At 42.2% G+C, this 22,654-nt stretch overlaps 1 protein-coding gene across 2 annotated transcripts in view; it reads right to left on the bottom strand.

Moving 5' to 3' along the window:
- TBL1X (transducin beta like 1 X-linked) overlaps positions 1-22,654 on the bottom strand; it is a 359,253-nt gene that overhangs the window by 188,912 nt on the left and 147,687 nt on the right. The gene's annotated exons all lie outside the window — the stretch shown is intronic.

Below are 22,654 nucleotides of genomic sequence, written 5' to 3'. Positions count from 1 at the left end.
ACGTTCCCCCTAAATTGGCTTGCCATTAGTGAACTTTTACCTTTTGATCCTAAGTCTTTTAACAAAGGAGTCATTTAGTTTGATTAAAAAAAACTATATAGGCCTGCTCACCTCGCCAAGGTAAACTCCACTAACGCAGGTACCTACACTGATATTTTTTATTGCCTTGTGGACTAAACAACTTCACTGTTTCAAGAGAAGGTAGCAGGCTGGGACCGAACCACATGAGAACATGAAATATATAAGCCTGCCTAAAGGGTTAAATGCAGGAAGCTTTCAAAGCAGCAGACCAGGCGGCAATGTTTTTTTTTTTTTTAAAGAAAAAACATAGGATTGAAACAGGGGGTCTCCAGACCTGAACCCCGTTAATTTCAGCTCTGGCACCCTTGTCTTCCAGAGATACAGACCTCTGTAAGGGGTGCTGGTAGCTGCTCCGTTCTACTAGCAGGGTTCACGTAAAGGCAGAGTTTCAAAGCTCCCGCGCCCTGGGAGCCAATAGGAAGTCGCGACATCATCAGGTTCGGTTTCCTATTGGCCCCCATAACGCGGGAGCTTTAAACTTTGCCGAAATACTGCACCCCCTTTGGAGGTCTGTGTCTCGAGAAGCAGGGAAATAATAACATTTGCATGAATTGCTCCTTAAAGATATCTGCAATTCAGTGCAAATAAAACTGGCAAAAAAAAAAACCAGAAATACAATTCCCCTCGCATCTTAGAAATAAATAATCTTTGCTCCGGTAACTTTAACCTACCAGAACGCCACCAAATGAAACATACTTTATATTATGAGCATCGTGTTCTTTCTCGTATTCGCTGCTGTATAAACAAACCGCAATGTGCTAATTTGATGAGAATGCAGCATTTCCCATCTGGCCACAAATATGAAACGGTCGGAAAGATTTTTTTTAGAGGCATCTTCCCATTATAATTTAATCCTGCAGTCCTGTGCCTTAATGCTTCCTCATCAGCATACAATGATATTTCTTTAAGCAAAGTGACTTACTCGCTGGTACAATGCAGAAGACATAAATATATCTAACATTCTACAATACACTTAAACTGAAATAAGCTCCTTGTATGTTTTTGTACCATGCTGTTGTCATGCATGATTGCCTGGCTATTTATTAAAGAGTAATCCAAGCAATATCCTATGTAGGTGTTTTTTTTCTGTTCTGTAGTATTAGATAATACTTACTAAAAATAAAAATGATATTAAACTCAATGCCATTTTGTATGTGTTAATATACCGAGCATCCTTTGGTTTCTATAGCAGGTTTTAGCCCACCTCCAAAGCAGTGAAAGATCTTTGTAACACTTTCCTATTTGTGATAATTTCTTGCCAATGTTCCCAGCAGTTTGAGCTGTAAACGGTAACAATCGATAATAGTACTATAAGGATACATTGTAGCTGCTGAGTTACAGTACACTGACTGAAGGATTGATTGAAACCAAAAGGCGGCCATTTAATGAACACTGAGAAGCAGGATCTTTGCTAATCGATCGGAGCTTAGGTAATTCATTTTCAATAAAGATAATCAAAGGCTGCATATACTAAAACAAAAAGTTTAAAAAAAATAAAAAATGTAAGTGCCGCTTGGATTGTCTCTTTAAAGCTGCTCCGTGCCGATTGCTGTTTTGTTTTTTTGTATTTTAATTACGTTTCCCAGAACAACAAAACATACTACATTTCAACAAGACCACAAATTACCAGTTTACAGTTTAAATATTCCTTTACACTTAACAGTACCCTAAACCAGTAAATAATATATTAAAATTAGATATACAGTAGGGCCCGCTTCTCGGCGTATCGCTTCTCGGCGATCCGCCAATACGGCGGTACCGAGACGGGGGCCGCCATGTCTGTGCATGTGCAGAAGGGGGGACAGCCGAGGTCGCGCATGCGCAGAAGGGGGAGCGGCCGAGGTCGCGCATGCACAGAACGGGGGAGCGGCCAAGTTCGCGCATGCGCAGAACAGGGCCAGCCAGGTCTGCGCATGCGCAAATGGGGTAGGAAAGACGGAAAATCGCCGGTGGACATTGCAAATGCTATGTTTCGCTTTTCGGTGATTTTCGCTTTCCGGCGGCAGACGAGAACGGAACCCGCCGTATTAGTAGGGCCCTACTGTACTTTGACATTATCTAAACAAAAACCTAATGCCGTCACGTAGCATCCCATCATCTTGGCAATGGGCGCCACGTGACGCTGTGACATCACGCAGCGTTACTGTTGTCATGGCAATGCGGTACCATTTGACACTGCGCAGCCATATTGACAGCAGTTGCAGGGGGGGAGATGCCTAGAAGATGCGGGCGTCACCGGGAGATGCCGCCACCTGGAGAATTACAAGGTAAACCAGTAGCCCGGAGATACGTGGCCAAAACCCGTAGTCTCCGGGTCAAACCCGGACTGGTGGCAAGAACTGAGCTAAAATAAGGTACGATACATTTAAACACTGCCTTCCTCTACTTCAAAAGCAGTTATTGTCAGGAACCTTACAGGGTCCACTTCGGCTGCTGAATCAGGAAATGGACCAGAGGCCTTTTCGGGTATTGATTCCTGCTTTCTATGTCATGTCAGCTTCCTAGAATCCATCCAGCGCTAAGCATGAAAGGCTGATGAGTTTCTAAGACACAGTCTAATGGTGCACACTGCATCACAGAAGCTTTCAGCAGTGGCCTGGATGATGCTTTCCCAGCAGTACTGAGCAACTTAAATATAATTAGCTGGAAGCCCTATAGGCTACATATCCCCACTGAACACTGCTTACACTAATCCATTTATCAGGCTGACAGATGACTGAATCATTGGTAACGTGGGTACCCCCATTCCCTTTATATTCCTGCAGTCAAAATGTCAGGAATCTTTTAATACAATACATATTCATCAGGGAACATTTGCATTGTAGGGAAGAACACATCTAAACAATATTGCATTTTCTCGTAGCGTGTAAAACATTCTAGCTTAGATTTTTCTGTTGCTATGCTTGATTGTGTATATACAGTATGTAGATATACACCCGTAAAATTCTGTAAAATAAAACAAAGCAAGCATTCTGTGTTATGTGACATATTTTTTTAAAAGCGACAATTTACATTATTTATGCCAAAGCATTCATTGTTTACTGACGAATTAATCAGTAAATGCAAAATATTTTATCATCGGATTTTAACATAAATACAGCTTTGGGCTAAGCTCCCAAATCCGGATTCTTAATGTACATTTTACCGTTACTTTGTTTCAACTTGTGTACGCGTCAAAGGTCAAAACAAGTGTTGATCAAGTTTTCCATGAATGGCATGGCATCTCTGTTACCTTCCCTACAAAACATATTATTGACCAATCATGAATTTCCCTTTGTGTTTACTAAGCAGACGAAGGTTAGACTTATTTTATTTCAGCCAAAACAGCCCAATTGGGGCATTTTTGCCCAAAATTCCCCATAGAAATGATCAGGGAATTTGCCCCAAAAAGTCCCAATCGGCAGATATAGATATAGATATAGAATAAGCCCCTGACCGGATGTATCAAAATGGTGCAATTTGCCCCAAAACATAGAGCCAATATTTTTCAGTTGTCAATATATCTCCTGTGTCACTCTGTACGACATGTATGAGAAGCTTGTTAAAGGTGTGTTTCCGCCTAGGTTTTTTATTTTATGTTTATATTAGATGGGAAGCAGTGGGTCTCCGGAGCTGCACAGGGGGTCTTCGGAGCTGCACAGGGGTCTCCGGAGCTGGACTACATTCATTTCAACTCCAGGCCACCCCTGCTTTCCAAGATACTTACCTCCGTAGGTAGCAGCCCTGGCTGAGCGCGCAATATGTCGGATTATAGGTGCAACGTCACGCAGGTCAATAGGAAACCTTACCTCCCGCTATTTCCTATTGGCTCACATGGCGTGGCACATATAAACATGCAGGAGATACCGGCATGACCTATGGAAACAGGGTGTCCCCAGAGCTGTAATTAATGCCGTTCAGGTCCAGAGACCCCTTGCTTCCCAACTAGAGTGGATTTTATTTTATTTATTTTTTTATTACAGAAATACTCCTTAAATCTTCATTCTTCCATTTGGCACAGCTATTTTTGGAGCAGAGCGCCACCTAAAACTGGTGAATTTATTTGGCGCAATGAGCTATAGGCTCAGCTATAGGCGCAACTTTTGATACAGATGTAGAAGACTTTACTTAATGTCTTCAGTGCCACGGCATCGAAGGATTAACACTGCGGGGTGGTCACATTGACCAGCATGGACACCCCGCCGCGTAATTGCGGCAGACACTATCCCAAGCACCGCTGATGTTTGCTTGTTCATCCGCGGCACCGGGGACAGTAAGGCTGCGGCCACACTAGCGCTGAGCGTGCTGACCACGCGGTGCTTGCCGAGGTTAGTTTCGGCAAGTGAAATTGTCCCGTCCCCGCGCGCGCGGGCACGTACGCTCACCCCCGCTTGGCGCTTGCGTAAACAACAAAAAAAGAGACTTTCAAGCGCGCTCAACTTACACGCAATGCTCCCCCACGCGCGCTTGCGAAATAGACAGGACACCCGGCGCTCATGCTTGGAGAGCTGGTGACGTCACCGCTCTTAAGCATGAGCGCGGTCAGCGCCAGCGGGGCCGCAGCCCAAGTCTTATTACATCTGTATGTCTCATTCTAATAGTGCACTTATTTCTCCTCCCCTAACTCCTTCTACAACTGCTCCCCAAACCCTCAGGGCACATTAATACATTCACACAGTCAAGCAGTGGTTCAAGAACACAATTTGCACCGGTTTGGGAGAAACGCCCCAGTTTGCAACACGTGATAACAAATTCCCCCGAGAGGCAATATTCATGAAATTCCAACGCGGCCCATACCACTGCAACTTGAATGGCAGTTTTCCGGGCCGTCACACTGCTAAATGGTGGGCTCTTTGTTTTCTGAGCAACAGCCGAATGTATGATCTCACTGTTTTCTGCTAATGGTTAAGCACAGACAGACACACAAAGACAATTGTGCAGCCACGCTAAGAAGAGACTAATCGTGTTTAGACGCTTAGACATCTGCCCTCCAGGGATCAATGCCAACTTTGACCACAATTGCACTTGGTCCCCAGTCGTTTTGTATTTGTTGGTATTCCTAGATATTGTTGCCGGGGCAACACATGCATGTGGCGAAACAAAGAAACCAAAGAGCATTTTTGGAATTGTTTTTACTCCAGAGATCGCATCCAGTGTATAGTTGAAGGAGGCCAACGCCCATTCCCAGAAGTTACATAAGCAGCACAGATGGAAATGCTGTCTAGGTTTAAACGCCGATCTTTACTGTTAATTGGTGCTTGTGTAATTGGGGTAAGGGGTGAACCATAATGGGAGAAAACTGATGGTGTGGAAAGGAAAGCAATGGTTTGAAACTTGATTGCAGATCATTTGGCTACAGATCCATAGCAAACACTGGCAGTCAATAACCCCAGGAAAACCCGGAAAAAAAACATGTTGCTGAAATCGATCAATATTCACATACAACTAGCATACTGCATGATCTGCGAGTACATACAATGATTGAGTCTACTAGAAGCACATAGTGTCATTATGATATGTACGGCGTGAACCTGCACATCTGTACTACATATCCTTGATAGGGGCAGGCCCACTTACAGTACTTGCTACCAATTAAAGCAGCAACCACTCCCAGACGTGGTCTGGGACGTTTGGTCACGCCTGTTTTGCCAAGACCAAATCTCCACTGCCACCGCGCGTTTAGCCGCAAGTGACTTCGCCGCAGAGACCCCTCAGCACCATCTGCTTCGCCGCTAAGGTAAGTCCTTAACCCTTACCCTAAAACCCACTAATCTTAACCCCAATGCTACCCTCTACCCTACAAACCTTAACCCATTACCCTAAAACTCCCTACCCTGGCCGCTAAAACCCTTAAAGTTAACCCCCTACCCTAACTGCGAAAAGCCCTAAAGATAACCCCCTACCCTAACCGCAAAACCTCCTAAAGTTAACCCACTAAATTCGAAAAACCCTAAAGTTAACCCCCTAACCCAGGTGTGTGCAAACTTCCTGCGCTGCGCCCCCCATGCCTGCTCTCCCGTGTTGCGCCCCCCCTTTACCTCTAATGCAGGGTCAATTGACGTCACCTCACGTGACCTGCTGCGTCATTTGACACCACGTTGCCATGGAGACGCGTGGACTGAAGCGGACTAAAGCCGGGTAAGTAAGCCACGCCCCCCCAAAGTCTTGCACCCCTGCCCTAACCGCTAAAAACCATTACGTTAACACCCTACCCTAAAACTAACTCCCTATCCTAAAACATATCTTATAGTAGAAGCGGCCAGCGGCAGGGGGGGCCAACGATGGAGCGGTTGCGGCGGAGGGTCTCGCTCGCGGACAAACGCCGGCGGGGACTTGGTCGCGGCTAGACCAAATGTCCCATTCCGCCCCGAAGCCTATGTGAGTTTAACTAATTTATTGTTAATTACTTGCCTCCTGAGCATATCCTGTTCTTTATTTGTATTTCTCTCTTCCGGCTGGGGTTACCATGGTAACCTTCAGACAGCAATTGGCTCTGGGGCGAGCTTAATTTTAACCTCCCGGACACTTAATGTTTATAACGCTTATATCTCCTGAACAGAGCATCAGATTTTGCAAATAAAAGCAGCATTTGAAAGGGCAAGACGAGATCTCTTCAAATGTAAAACTACTGCTGATTTAACATGGTTAAATGCTTCTGACCCACACAAAAAAAAGTTAGTTCTGCAGCATGGCCATTATTACACTGCTATGTTTAAATATGGTCCATAGGAGATAATTGCAACATTCCTTTGTGACATCCACATTCTCATGGCTCTGCCCCTTTAAACGTGCTAGTGGGACACTTGCCTAGGGCAGAGAGGAGCATGTATGCTCACATGTTGGCTATTTAGAGGATCATGGGCAGATATTCATCGCCCGACGGCAAGAGTGTGTTTTCAATGACACGTGGGAATTGGCCCAGATGCCCACGCCCCAGGCAATAAAGATTGGCATTGTGGAAACGGTTCAAAAATAAATACGTAAATAACGGCGGAAAATATGAAAAAGAAAACACAAAATACTAAATATGGTGCACTTGCCTTTAACTCAGTTGAATTGTAAGCGGGACTGCACTTTTCAAAAGGCAATTTTCTTAAAGGAATTTCTTAACTTATTTATGTAAATGACGTCATATTTGTATTTTTTTGTATGTAGTCCCCCTGAGCTTTCGCTATATTATTACTTGCAGAACGATATTGGCTTTAGTGGTAGTTCGCAAGCTGCCTACATAGCACAGTTCTTTCGCAGTCTTCTAGTTTGGAGAATTTGCTTTTGCAAAAGTTATGGTGGAAAGAAAAAAAGTGGTAAAAACCCTCCACCATACAGCAAATAAAAATACCACCTGTGGGTAAATCTGCATGTGTGAGACAGGCCTGCCCGAGGCATGCCAATGTTCCCACAAGTGGTATTATTATCTGCTGTACATTAGGAAACATAGAAGCCCCAATGCACATCCAATATGACAAATGATTTAGTTCATTTCTACAGAAATACACATATGATACCGTGGCTCTGGGTTTTGCACTCTAGCTAAGATTTTGTATGACGAACTGTTTTCACATGACTGCAATTCCAATATAGGTTTCTAAGTGGGAACCTCACCACACTGTACATTGGTAATGTCACTGCCTTTGAAGTGGGCGAATCCAGTTCACATCCCAGTCTCCGCTCCCTGTGACATTAAGCATTTTATCTCCAATAAATTATACTGCAAGCAGTTTAGGGCAATGATTCATTGTCAGTGATTATATAAGAAAAAATATGAAATTATTTAGTAATGTCTACCAAGTAAGGCTGAGTCCCCAGTGTAGGCTGTGGCGAGCGCTACGGTGTGCGCTGCAGGAACAAGATCCGCCGCTCTATGGTGCCGGGCCCAGTAGCTGCCTGCAAGCGCATGTACAGATCGCGATGCACGACCACATTTTTGCAAAGATAAGAATCTTGACTTTGCTAGTGCCGACGGAGCGCTGGCCACGTCACGGCGGCGGTTCAGCCAATGAGGGTGAACCAGCCACGTGATGTCATGGCCGCACCCCCGCCACCATGCCGCCTCCCCCCCCCCCCTCCAGATCTCCTCTTTCCCCCTGCTGCTCAGTCACAGACCATGGCTTTCACACATGCACGCACTGCCAGGCCACAAGGCGCGTGTGCAGCAGCTGATACTGGGGCCGTAGCCTTAGGCAATGCTCTACTGATCAACACTGAGCTAGGGATAGAAACATTTGATATGTACAATTCGATACCACTGATGGAAATTCTAACACAAAGATCCCAACTTATGGCATATGCAAAATTCTACCTTATAACTCCATTACACCAGGTACCAATAACAAACGTAGATCACTGTCTGTGACGAGTCATTTACATTTGCAGTATCTTGCACTGCTATTGTACCAGCAAAACAATGGATTCAGGTCTTGGTTTACCAATTGGTCGCTGGCCACATTCATCAGTTATTCTTAACTTTGTTAGAGTTTATTCAAGCTGAAATGCATTTGCCCTTCTCTAGATGATATGTGAATTTTTGCATACAGTAGCACTTTCAATGCATGCATCATTACATAGTAAGTGCTGGTGTAGTTCAACACTAAAGTAATGCACCTAAGACAATTTGCTATGTTTGACTAGGTAGCTTGAATACATTTGAAGAGAGCCATATAAAATAAAGAGCATTGTTAACCCAGGCTGGGATATAAAGTGGTGTAATACAGTAGGCATAAGCTTATAAGGTAAAGAGTGGCACACTGTGATCATTTGCATGTCATTACCCAGAATCCCTGGCTGCAGTGGAAGCATTGTTTGCCAAGTGATAATGGGGAAAGACAGGGTTGCAGACCTGTCTAAGACATGCAAATGTACCACAATTCTATTCTTATTTACTGTACTTTATTTATTTCATCATGATACGGTAGAACATGTCAAACAAGACGCAAATAAATTAACATTTTTTTTAGGAGGCTCTGTTCTCTACCCAAGAAGAATTATTGATGGGTGGTGGCCTCTCAACTACCGTACATTCATGTTTGATGGTGCGATCCAACATAGTCGGCCAGTTCAATTTCCCATGGCCTCTGAATGGGGAAGTGTTTGTCAATCAAGTGTTCTTTACCCTTACACCCACCCAGTGAGAACCAATAAAGTGTACAATCTCTTGCTGATCACACAGTGATATCACATAAAAGGAAGCAGCCAGAGGCAATCAAACCCCTTCCCAAGTCTAACTTCAAACAAATACTTATAGGTGTCAGATTTGAGTAAAAAAAAAGTATCATTTATCCAGATGAGACCCTCATAAACATGTCACTGGAATTAGCTCAGTTTGGTCCTAGGGAAGATCGCCCCTATAAAATTTAGAAGTGTCTAACCTACATTCCCAGAGCAAATATTCTTTATTTAGGCAGGTGCATTATCTGAAAACAAATTAGAAAAGCTTCCATATGTCACATTAGAACTTTCAATAGTTTTTTTTATGCTCCAGCTTGGCCAGAGAAGAAATAGTGTGACAGCCTTTTAAAGTTATGGTGGGTGAAAAAGGCGACAAGAAACCTCCACCGTATTGCATATTTGGGCACACCGTGTCGCCTTTTGCCTGAAATCCATTTTTACATGGAACCCTTATAATCTAATTCTCGCGGTTACCACAGCTTTTAAGCACAGCATGGGACACAGCGGTAGCCGCTCCAGCTGAGCTAGTTGGGTCTTAAAGTTTAAAACTCCAGTGTCACATGAGCATATAGGAAGCCACACCTGATGACATCGCGGCTTCCTATGGGCCCGCAGGCAGCTTTGAAACTTGACCATAAAGTGAACCCCAGTAGCCGAGTAACTACCGGCAGCCCCTATGGTGGTAAGTATCTCTGGAAGCAGGAGTTCCCCAGGGGTGAAATTAATGGTGTGCAGTTACGGAGACCCACTGCTTCAATCAAATGTAAAAAAAAAATGAAGAAAAAATTACTGTCTGGATTGCCGCTTTAACTGGATTGCCGCTTTAAAGGAGTAGTCCACCCTCTGTGCCCTCCCCCCTCCCTTTTTTTTTTCTACCACGTTCATTTCCACTCCAGAGACCCCCTGGTTCCTGAGACACTGACATAGAAAGGTGCCTCCTTGTATTTAAATCCCCCAAGGGGAGATCCCCTGCTTCCAATTCATGTTAAAAAAAAATGAGAGCACAAAAGAAAATCGGATTTTTGGAGCAGTAGACCCCACTGTGAATCAGAATTGTGCTGTTTTCAGACCTGGCCTCCAGATCCTCAGATATTCAGCTTTTTCTTGGCAAGTAAGAAAAAAAATCCAAGATGGCCTCTGGGGTCAATCAATATACAGATGTAGCTTGACTCACTGTTCCTACGCAACCCGTAGGCATTTTATAAGAAGGAAACGTGAAGAAGAAATACAGGAAAAAAAGACCTAACAAAGTAAGGCTGCGCTTATAGTGCCAGCGACGCGATGGTGACGTCACGCTGCGGTCGCTGGAAAAATCAAATTTACTTGACTTGTAGCGATCGCGACCAAGCCGTCGCTCCATCGCGCCGTCGCATTGCTTCTACTATACGCGCACGCGACGGCAGCAATACATTTGTTTTGCCGTGCCGTCGCGTCGCCGTCACTATAAGCGCAGCCTAATGCGAGTCACATTTTTGCCATTGGCCATCGTGAGCTGCCCCACGTTCCTATAGATCGGAGGCTCGCTACAGTCAGATGCTGGGCAGGTGTGGTGTTTGCTTTCAGAGCAACAAGACAAAACTGCTCAGTATCTTTGCTTCCCTGCTGATGCTTAGACATCCTCAACACATCCTACCACTGTTGAGCCACGCTGACATTACACCTTGTGTTTATCATACTGCATGTAACCGCCATCGCCAAGGGAGGAAATGCCAAGAGCCAGAGTTAACCAGCCACACTCGCAGGCCTTCCAAAATAAAGAATGTTTGTTTTCAGGCAGATTTTTCTATTTCTTTAACACGTTTTCCCGAATAGAGTAACCAAGGGCCTGAAAGGTGGAATCTTCTGCAGGGGTAAACTCGGTCTTATGAAAAGACTTTTGATTCCAGGGCCAGTCTTTGGGCGGAATGGAAGAAGGGAAGAAAGAAATGTAGTAATGTGCTGTGTGTTCTCTAATAAATTATGCATGGGCTTCTATCTGTACATATCACACATCACCACTGAAACAAAGCGTGGGTTGCCCCCTGCCCCAACAGCAAATGTATTAAACATGAAGTCCCATTTTGCAACATACAGGCATACCCCGCATTAACGTACATAATGGGACCGGAGCATGTATGTAAAGCGAAAATGTACTTAAAGTAAAGCACTACCTTTTTCCCACTTATCGATGCATGTACTGTACTGCAACCGTAATATACGTGCATAACTGATGTAAATAACGCATGTGTAACAGGCTCTATAGTCTCCCCGCTTGCGCACAGCTTCGGTACAGGTAAGGAGCCGGTATTGCTGTTCAAGACATGCTGACAGGCGCATGCGTGAGCTGCCGTTTGCCTATTGAGCGATATGTACTTACTCGCGAGTGTACTTAAACTGAGTGTCCTTAAACCGGGGTATGCCTGTATAACAGAGGAGGAGCTGTAAGTACTTAGCCATGTAACACCTTCTATAACACTGTTCTGGTGTTGAATATTTTATAATATATTTGGTTGTTTTTTAATTTAGGCCTAAAAATGTTATTCCATGGAATACAATTAATTCGCTTTGGTTGGTGATACTGTAGGTGCGCTCACAGCTAAGTTAGGAATAAATGCTGTAGGAATTCCAAAGGTGTCAGTTATAAATACGTACTTACTAATTGCTTGTTTTACAAATACCAGAAAAAATGAATATATTATATATATTTTTTCTTGAAACAAAAAGAAAGTTGCTTCTCTGTATGTCTGAATAACGAATGTAATTAAGTGTAATTAAGAGGTTTTCTTGTGCAAATTTGCAAACTTTAGACTATTAGCAAAAGTTATGTTTGCAAATTTGTAAACATTCACCACATTTCTAGTATTTCTAGTAACTGCTGGCATTTGTTTTCTTACAAATTTGCGAAACAAACGCTATTTCTGTGATGAATTTGAATTGTGACCCAAAAAATGTGCCATATCTACAGTACCAAATGCAATGCGTTAACACTAAACAATGCGTCCCCCCCATGCACGGCTCCGGCGTCAAATGACGTTGCGGGGTCGTGTCACATCACATTGCCATGGGGTCACCAAAGCTTAATTGTGTTAATTCCAGCTCCAGGGAATACCTGCTTCAAGAAATACTTACTTTCGTAGTGGTGCCAGTATCTCTGCCGCCGTGGAACTTGTGTGCCTAACAAAATGGCTGCTTAAAATATCTCGTGTTAAAAAAAAAAAATTGCAAAAAGAAATCACCAGCTTTGATTGGCGCCTTAAATCAGCAGACCAATCTGAGTTATTTTTTTTTTAAATTTATTTATTTCCCCTTTGATATGTGTATCAACACAATCCACACAATGGCCGGGATGTGACTTTGTAAATGGTTGCTGTAGAAACAAACAATGCTTGTTACATTATTATGTTACATTTTAAGCACAGTACATGTTGTTTTGTGAAACTGCACCCTTAAAACTGCTAACTCTCCGTGTCCATTTTTGGTGCTAACTATCAAGTAATTATAGAAAAAGAAATGTATCTTTTCTGTTATTAATCTGCATTAAACCCCATCAAAGGCAGATACAACACAAATTACCTCATATTTCTGACAAAACAATGTTCTGCTTCGTTACATTGAATCACAGCAAACTGTGGCTGGCAAAAACATGTGGAGAGTCACATCATTTTCTATATGTTGTATATTATTTTTCAGCGGAAGACAAAAATATTTTCCACTAACATGCCTTCTAATTAATCTCCATACAGTGATACATATATATTGTATTATTTCAGTCACACCACCACTGAAGAATTCACTTCTTTCTTTCAAAATTAAATTAGGACAGTGGTTGTCAAACCCCTGGGATGTCTCACTGTGTGCATCTCAGACTGGCCCTCCCTATCTCTGTGTCTGCTCTCAGAATGGCTGTTGGACTCCCTCAGTCTCTCGTTTCAAACATTCTATCTGGTTTTCTCCAGTCCCATATCTCCTGTCATGTGTTGCTAGGCAGAACACGGACATTGTCTCTTATTCTGTGATAGGTGGAGCAAATTAATGATGTATTGTCCACAGTATACATATATTTGTATCAGGGGCTACATTTAGATTAGGACAGAGGTGGTCAAACCTCTCTCTGGCGACCTTTGGTCACACCAGGTTTAAGGGAGAATTAATGTATTTTTGCACACAGGTGAATGCAGCTAATCTTCATAGGAACAGGTTGGTTGCCCCAAAGATCTGGTTGTGCTAGGAACCCTGATGAAAGGGTTGAGTACTAGACCCAAATCATCATACTTTGTGGAAACCCCCTTCCTTATGTAACTGTCATTCGCCCAGGTTGTTTCTTTGTTGACTTAGAGCAGGGGTGGCCAAACCATGGTCCGCTGGCATTGACAGGGCCCTAGCTTCCCTCCACCGGGACGGGAGACCTCACCCAGCCCCCAAGATAAAATGCTTAGGATGGGGGGAGGGGTGGAGATTGAGTAAGAGGAGGAGGGATGGGGAGAATTGAATGAGAAGGAGGGATGGGGGAAATTGACTGAGGAGGGATGGAGGTAGGGGGGAAATGAGTGAGAGGAGGAGGGGGAAATTCAGTGGGGAGGAGGAGTCAGGGTTTACACCACTCTGGGTTTTACCCTGAGACTATGGGTTTCGTTAACCAATCTCTGGGCTACGGATTTACATTTAGAATCGCCTGGCAAGTGCACAAACTGGGGGGCGGCGGTGGGAGAAGAGGGCTGAGGACCGCAGGTGCGGTGTAGGGCGACATTCAGAGGAGTTGGATGGCGAGAACAAAGCAGGGCGGCAAAGGAAGACAGCCGGGGAAGAGTGCGCCCCAGCGGTCCGACCCAGAAGTCTTCACTGACTTCACGGGCGGCATCTCCCCCTGCATGCTCCTGTGAAAATGGCTCAGCCACGTCAAATGGTGTGGCATTGCCATGACAACAGGACATCAAGTTGCCAGGCAACATCTCGTTGCCATGACAATGGGACGCTCTGCTGCGTCGCATTGCCACAACAACGTGACATCTCATAGCGCCGTGACGTCCTGCTGTTATGGCAACGTGACGCCATTTGATGTCGCAAACCCATGTTGACGGGAGCATGCAGGGGGAGATGTCGCTGCCGGAGTAGGTAAGACAGTAATAAAAAAAACAAAATACAAATCTTCGGGGTATCATTCAGCAGAAGGTGGCAACCCTGGGAAGAGGGGGAATTGAGTGAGAGGACTGGGGGGATTTTGTTTAACTCACTCTCTTCGATATCCTGTAAAGCCGCTTCCCCCTGGTGAAGAAGAGCTGAGCTGTAATGAACGGGACTATAACCTTATCCCGCAACGAGAAGTGACTTCACAGCATATTAGGCAGGGATTCACTAAGCTCCATTACTGGGTATTGCAGCACACGTCAAATTAGGTACTATCTTAAAAAACTGGATTGTAAAATGTGGGATTAGTGATTTATTGTGCTAAGGTGTAAATAATAAAATATACAATGGCAATACCTTTATAGACCTCAACAAATATACTTGTATAAAATATACAGCTCTATTCATCCCCTTAATTCTCATCATCAGGTTCACACTCACTTAAGTAGGAATCATGCAATACATCTTTTAATTGATGCACCCAGAGCTTTAAATCTAACTCACTTGGGTCCTAGGACATTGATACTTCAATGTATCTACACAATATTTAGGAACATTTGTTATATATTTTAAACCAAGCACAAGGTGCAGGTATATAATGCTGAAGTCGGGAAACATGTGGACTTGACGAAGATTACAGTATACTGTACATATATTCAATGGATCAATAGGACGCATACATCAATGCAAAACACGTATCTCTATAAACTGAGCCTTTGCCATCTGTCCGGCTCCGTAATTGAAAACACAAAGGAAAATAAACTTTCATCCGCATCATAAAATGAGGTTAGAGTGATTTAAATGCATGCAGTGGTGTTTATTTAATGCACTGAGCAACTGAGAGGTGTTTCTCATATTTCAGGGATTTATCTCAGGAACATTAGTCTCCTGTAAATAATATACCCGGCTTATCATTTGTGCTGGAAAACAATGTGCAACATGATGCATCATCCCACTGACAAAATCATTATTTCTTTGGGCTGAGAGAAATTGTTAACGCTGAGCACATCATATTACCTTTAGACATTGGTACAACAAACCTGAATATTGAGTACCTGGGTCGGGGCCCTGCTATAAGAGGAAGAGGGGGATAAGCTATTGTGATGCCTCTGTAAAAAAACCGACAAGAAAGAAGTGTCTTCCGCTAGAACAAAGGGCCATACCAGGAGAATTGAGAGGATAAGAAATGAAGAGTAAAAATGAGAAACATGACATGAGATAATAGTGAGAGATCTGAGTACAGCGTCACTGAAAGGGTAGTAGACTGTGGATATTGGGGTGATTAGGAGGGGGCACTGAGCGAGAGTTAGACAAAATGGAGTCGGGATTATTGTATTTTGTATTGCACTGTTGAGGGGGCATGGAATGTGCATGGGTATGGGGCTACTGCAGTGTGTAGATAAGTTTCTTATCAAAAAATGGCTAACCACAAGTTTCAATTCTTAGAAATTGGAAATTAGGAAAACATATGACATGATTATTAGTTGTTTGTTCTGTATAATCAGTATTTTTTTCTATTCTCTGCGCCCCTGAATTAGGGGATATATTGACTAAAAATAAGAAAACGTCTGCCACAGAGTGGACATGTTATTTTAAATGGTATGAGGAAAGTGAGAAAAGACAAAGAATCAGTTGAGGTTTCATGGCAACTCACCACTGAGAAACTAAAAGATGAGCTAGATAAAACACAAGAATCCATGAACAAATTGTCCGAAACAGAAAAATATAAAAAGGATTTAATGGATCAAAAGGAAAAACTAGAAACCCTTGAAACCCAAGTTCGTATGGAAGGAAAACCTAGGTTATATCCTAGTCTTCCTACTGCCCCTATCCTCCCCTTCCCCCCCAGAGGAAGAATTCCTGACTATTTATACAGGAATAAAACCCCATTATACACCCAGACCAGTCATACAAGGGACACAATGGTAAGTTGACCCCCCGGGCACCCTCAAGCCCCTCATAGTCCCCCACAATATATGGATCACATCGATGTTTACGGAGGTAGTCCATTAAGTGAACCTCATACTGATTTGGCTCCTACTTGGTCTACACCCTATGTATCACCAAACCCTAAGGCTAAAACCATCAAATGTAAGGAATTACCAGAAGAAGATATAGAAACAGGACAGGTAGATAATTATAGTTTAGGTTAGGAGGTATGAGAATTTCCACTAGGAGTAATGGAAGGTCTATTCCCAACTCTGTATCTAATAATACTCATTCAAAAAATATATTTTTTGCTTTCTCTGAGAGAGGTTTAAACCATGAGGGTCAGGTAAGAAGGGTACATGCTCCTTGGTCTCCCTCAGAATCAGTGGCTTTAAAGGGACAGTTTCCCCCAGTAACAGAGAGTCCAGGAAAATTTGTTGAACAGTTTCGTATTGTAACTATTGCGTATCAGCCAACTAAACCAGATATAGGACAACTATTTACTGTAGTTATGAGTACTAGAGAAAGGCAGAGGTTAACTACCCAATGGAACACCAGGCACCTTAATGTCCTATGATGGGCATAGGGTGGGACCAACATTTTCATGGAGATAACAGCAATTGCAGAACACTGTTACAAACAAAGAGAAGAGACGGGGAAAAAGAAGGAAGTTGCATTAATGGAGGCACAAACTGCCTATTATACTAATTATTTCTGTTTCTATTGATCTGTTACAGTTTTACAAAGATGCCTCTTAGGAGTGAAAGATATCGGGCTCCGTTCTCGAGCTACTGTATTAACAACCGGTGAATGGACAGGTCAACAAGGTTTACCTGTCCTCCAATCACCACTATTACCGTATATTGTGCGCATAGCAAATGGAATGTCCCATGTGAACAAAGAAGGGATTATGACACTTATCTAGAAACAATTGTATACCCCAGGTTTAGCATCAGTAGCAGCTCACTATTGCTCACATTGTATTATATATCAACAACACAACATAGGTAAAACTGTTAAACCAATTTCCGTGCAACACCCACCTTGCCCATGGGGACCATTTGTTAATATACAGTACAGATGAATTTTATAGAATTACCTAAATGCCTACATTATCACTATGAATTGGTGATAATGTGTACCTTTTCAGGTTGGGTAGAAGCTTACCCATGTGCCAAGGCAGATTCACACACGGTAGGGAAACGATTATTGCAGGAATTCTTTCCGCGATATGGTTTACCCCATCATCTATACCCCAATAGGGGTACCCATTTCACGGGACAGTTGGAACAGGATATATCCAAGACTTTGGGTATACCATATCATTTGCATTGCTCACATCACCCGCAGAGTGCAGAGGTGGTGGATCGTAAAAATGGTACACTCAAGAATAAAATCGCTAAAATATCAGCTGAGACAGGATTAAAATGGCCAGATGCATTGCCATTAGCTTTGATGTCTATACGCAGTACTCCAGCACGAAAGCATAAATTATCACCATATTAAAATCTGATGGGGAGACTAATGACCACAGGGATTACAAAAGAATTGTTAATAAAGGATCAAGTAATCTAGGAGGAGACTTAAAATAAATATTGCGTGTCCCAAATGAAAACTTTGCAGTCTATCCATACAGGCATACCCCGGTTTGAGGACACTCACTTTAAGTACACTCGCGACTAAGGACATATCGCTGTACACAGTTCAAAACTGTGCAGCCAACCAAAGAATCCTCTAAGAACCATCTTCTGGAAGCTGGAGATTGGATTCTCGTAAAGAATTTCCAGAAGAAAACAGCGCTGCAGCCAATGTGGAGAGGCCCCTACCAAATCTTTTTGACCAGCAACACTGTAGTAAAAGTTGCTGAACTTACTTAGTGGATCCACGTAACGCATTGCAAAGTTGTTCCAGTGCCAAGCATAAAGGATTAAGTATTTTATGTTTCCAATACCACAGGGTACCCCGATACCTTGCATATATACAACTGTGCTCAATATTATCAAATTATTAGTTGAGCAACAGAAAGACTTTGGTGAATATAACTCGATTGTTGTAGGTGTTGTATGTGCTTTCGCTGCCATTATATTATTTATTCTGTGTCTCTATACTAGAGGTTTGACTATAATAAGATAATATGTTTTTGATATTGGTTTTAGTTATTGTAACCAGTCCAGTAGTGTATTCAGCAGGAGATAATGTACTGTATTATCCTTAGCTCATAATACTGCTCCCTTGTTCATCAATAAGTCAAGCTATGGAGGCACAGGGAGATAAAGTGACTTGCCCAAGGTCACAAGGAGCCGACACCGGGAATTGAACCAGGTTTCCCTGCTTCAAACTTAGTGCCAGTCAGTGTCTTTACTCACTGCGCCACTCTTTCTTCCAAACCATGATAATATTGGGGAAGAATCAGAGCTCTCACTAGAATAGTAGAAAAGATAGCTAATGAAACATCAGATGGGTTTGAAGCAGTCATCCAAGAACTGTAAGCACCATGACTGGTAGCTTTGCAGAATAGAATGGGTTTTGATTATTTACTGGTGACTAAAGGTGGAGTTTTTGCCTTAGTAGGAGAAAATGCTGTACCTATGTGACTAATGCTTCTCATAATATCTCCAAATCAGTTTCAGCCATTAAAACTTCAGTTCAGGAACTGGAGGATAGTTTAATGGTTCCCAAGGATTGGGATATTTTTGGCATTCTTTTTGGAGCTTGGGGAGCCAAGATTCTGTATGGACTTATACTTACTGTAGTGTTTTTTTACTCATGTATTCTGTGTCTTACTCTTCAGGGCTGCAATTGCAAGATTTGCTCCATGTTGACCTCCTCGGCATACCCACTCCAAGAATAACCCAGAGTTATTTCCCCTGAAGAAATCCAGATAGAGTTGGGGCACTGCCAAATGCTCGAGTAACGAATGTCGGAAGATGTGGAATGGCGTAGGATGCAAACCACCTACCACTCAATGGACTAAACGGCTGAATTAACTTTGTTCAATGGATTTCTCATTGGACTGATATCGAAAGGCATAAAAGAAGGGACTGTGGATATTGGGGTGATTAGGAGGGGGCACCGAGAGAGTTAGACAAAATGGAGTTGGGATTATTGTATTTTGTATTGCACTGTTGAGGAGGCATGGGATGTTCAATAGTATATGGTCTTGAGTTTGTAATCAAAGGTTAGTTAAATACTTAGTAAGACCATACAATAGAGATGGGTCTTAAAAGATCAGGAACATAGGATTAATTATAGTTACTTAGAGACAGAACAAAGAGTGTTTTCTAACTAACAGTAAATATTGCTAAAGGAAGACACTGTATTCTAATGTTGTTGATGAACCAAGAGTATTTTGGGCTGACACTGAGAAAAACAGGTGGTTACTATGTTAAGACTGTTGGATGAAAATCTATAAAGAGTATATTTGAATGTATAGATTCAGAATCATTTACAATCCAGGCTAAGAACAACTTAGCTAACGATTCTCCACTCTATAACTAAATTCTATATGCCTGAATGATATAACCAACTGAAATGATGCTGTGAAAGATGTTTTCTATTGTCTCGGATTAAATTGAGAAAAGAACCAAATCATGGACTATTTGATATATATTGAAAGGTGGGACATTTATTTGCACCCATCTAATGAGCAAATCTTCACAGTGGAAGCATTGTATACTAGCAGATAATGGTGAAAAGCAGGGTTTCTGACCTGTATGAGCTATCAGTGTGCTCACAAGTGATATTTTTATTTACTGTTTCCACTAAGGTTTTTATCCCTAGAGTGAAAGTCAGGATTCAGAATACGTCCTGCTCTTAAAAAACGCAAATATATATATATATATATATATATATATATATATATATATATATATATATATAAATAAGGATTTTTTTATTCTCTAGCTTCTTAGGTTACCATGGTAACCTGTAGGCTGCAATGGGCTCTTAGAGAACTTCAATTTAGCCACCTGGACACAGAATATTTCAAACGCTTTAATATATCCTGTACAAAGCATTTATTTATTTATAAAATGTTTTACCAGGAAGTGATACATTGAGAGTTACCTCTCGTTTTCAAGTATGTCCTGGGCATAGAGTTAAGATGACAAATAACACTGTACATGATTACAAATAAATTGTTACATAAGTGAACAGCATTGGAGAGGGCAAGAATAAAACCAAGTTAATAAAAATGTAATGCTACAAAAATGTCTGTTATTAAATAGGAGTCAGTACTGACCGACACGGTTTGATCCCTATTATTTTCCATATTTTTTTTCTATACTCTGGTGTCTAATCCTAGCATTTTTAATTCCTTTTCTGCGTTAGCGTCCATCCCCTCTGATTCAGTACACTTCCATTATTTCACTATTTATGAGTACCTGTATTTATCTCTCCACGGTTCTCGAAACGAAAAAGGCTTAAAAAAAAAAATTGCAGAAAAACGTGTTACAAGCAATCTCCGCAATTGAAGGTTACACTGTACATGTAGCTGCTGCGAAAATACATTATAAATCAGGCATGTTGTAAAAACTATTTATTGTATATGTTACCAGTGCCTGTGAACAATGTACATCCCAAATTAGAACAAATGTGAATCGCTGTCTAGAAGGTTTGCCAAATTAAATGTAACAGAAGGAACAAGAAATAAAGTAATTGCCTTGCCCTAGGTCAAATAAAATAGGAATCATATTTCCTGGTTCATGATTCATTACTTTAGCCACATAACCATTACTCCTCCTCACTATGCTAGCCCTTCTACTTCATCATTCATTTTGGGCAGCTTCTTCTAGGTTGTGTTTTAAAGCAGTAGTCAAAGCTGTCGGGGGTTTAATTTCCCTTTAATATGTGCATCAATACAATGCACACAATGATAAGTAATTAGCAAAGGTGTCGATCGATCTGTTCTCCTGTGATCGATCGGTGAAGATTCAGCTCGGGGGGTTCACTAAATGGCTGTCAGTGCAGCAGAAGAGGACTAAAGATGCAAAGCTCTGTGGGGAAGAAGATCATGTGACCAGGCAGTCACTAAATACAATTGGTGCACTGCTAGAGAGAGGACAGGGCACAAAAAGGAGTGTGCCAGAGCCGGTTTCAGAAGAAGAAGGGGTGTGACTTTGTAAATGGTTGCTATAGAAACAAAAAATGCTTGCTGCATTATAATACGTTAAAATTATCATTCAGAATTGCTTTTTTTAAAAAGAAGCTACAAGAATTTTCTCATAGTTCTGAACGGATTTATTAAAAAAAACACACATATGGGATATTGCTTGGTCGGCAGCTTTAAAGCAGCAACCCTCCCCATTTTTTTAGCCCCACTTTTTTTCCCCTAAAGAATGGGGTCGTTTGGGTCCCCTGGAGTGGAACCAAGCTATTTTCAGATCTGGGTTGCCGAGATATTTACCGGTGAAGTTACCAGGTTTTAAACTCCCTTCAGGGGAAACAAAATGGCTGCCAAATATCAGGCCAATAGGAAGCCACATCACCAACAGTTGCGGCTTCCTATTGGACGTCCATTCAAATCCCCTTTAAAAAGCAGGACTACTGATAACTTCACTGGTAGGTATCCCCAGAAGTCCGTGAGCTGTAAATGGCAAGTTTTCTCTCTGGAGGGCCTCCCCTCCCCCCACCTCTGGATCAATCCTGTAAAATCTGGAGTTATGTTTTCCTCACTATTTATTGCTATTAACAGGCCTCAGCTCTAGATTTACATTTGAGGCCAGGACGTTACTTATTTTAAGTAAAAGGCAAGATAACATTTCTAGCAGCTGTTCTCAGCAGGTGCTTACTGTATATATGTCTGGCCTGATAAATATGGACGATATTTTGATAAATTGCTAGATCATTATATCAGATCTCCCATGTTTTCATACACACGCCCTTCTCTTTATACCATAAAAAAAGTTGACTTGTTTTAATTAGACATATAGAAAAATTCCTGGTTAATATAAGCTTCATGAAACTATTTCACTGTAAACTGCAATTTGCTATACAGTACAGTACACTGTGTGCCGGGCATGACATTTCCAATGCACCTGTGCTAGACCCCCACAAGTTAAATTGCCAGAGATTTACCATAAATGAAACAAAATAATACAATTATAACTTATTAAAAATGAATATAACAGCCTCCTAGGAACCTGCCACTTGCCGGGGCACCTTCTCTCCTCAATGCTTCCACCTTTTTCTTCACTCTGGGTTACTGTATCTTCTTTCTGTGTCTCTCTTTCTCTAATGCTCCCTGTTTCTCATACATCTTTCCCTCCTCTGCCTTACTTTCCTGTGGACTGCCAGAGAGGTTCTCTCACAGCCATGACTGTACAGAGGTGCAGCCAGCAGAACGCACACAATTAGGGGGCACACCATTTGCAGCCGTGGCTGGGGGTGGCAGCACTCT

The sequence above is a fragment of the Ascaphus truei genome, chromosome 3, assembly GCF_040206685.1.
Source record: "Ascaphus truei isolate aAscTru1 chromosome 3, aAscTru1.hap1, whole genome shotgun sequence".
NCBI lineage: Eukaryota > Metazoa > Chordata > Amphibia > Anura > Ascaphidae > Ascaphus > Ascaphus truei.
Note: the sequence above shows the minus strand (reverse complement) of the source record. Positions and strands in the feature narration are given on the sequence as shown.